Source organism: Octopus bimaculoides, chromosome 14 (assembly GCF_001194135.2).
Source record: "Octopus bimaculoides isolate UCB-OBI-ISO-001 chromosome 14, ASM119413v2, whole genome shotgun sequence".
NCBI lineage: Eukaryota > Metazoa > Mollusca > Cephalopoda > Octopoda > Octopodidae > Octopus > Octopus bimaculoides.
Window position 1 is genome coordinate 47,274,040 of NC_068994.1, and position 390 is coordinate 47,274,429.

The 390-nt window shown below is 35.1% G+C and overlaps 1 protein-coding gene across 1 annotated transcript in view; it reads left to right on the forward strand.

The window, feature by feature from the left end:
* The window catches only part of LOC106876375 (uncharacterized), an 8,523-nt gene that overhangs the window by 7,568 nt on the left and 565 nt on the right, over nt 1-390 (forward strand). The window lies entirely within an intron of this gene.

The window sequence follows — 390 nt, forward strand, 5'->3', positions numbered from 1 at the left end:
GCTGAAAATTTTCACGATCACACAACCCCTAACATTTGGCCTACCAATTCCCCAGATCTCAATCCATTGGACTATTACATGTGGAGCGTTGTTGAGAGAGAGCTCAATGAACACACTCATAGCACCAGAGATTCTATGAAAGCTGCCATAGTCAGAGTAATGTCCAAAATGAACCAGGACCACATGATTCCATCATGTAGATGGTCTAGATCTCATATAGGAACAGTTGTTGAAGCTGAAGGTGGCTTTATTGAATAACATTATAGAAAATAAGGTTTATTGTAATCCTCATAAGCATTTTTTGATAAATAAAGTTATCTGTTATTATATATCTATTTTTTTTTAATAAACATAAACCCGTCCTCAAATATCTTATGCACCCTGTATATA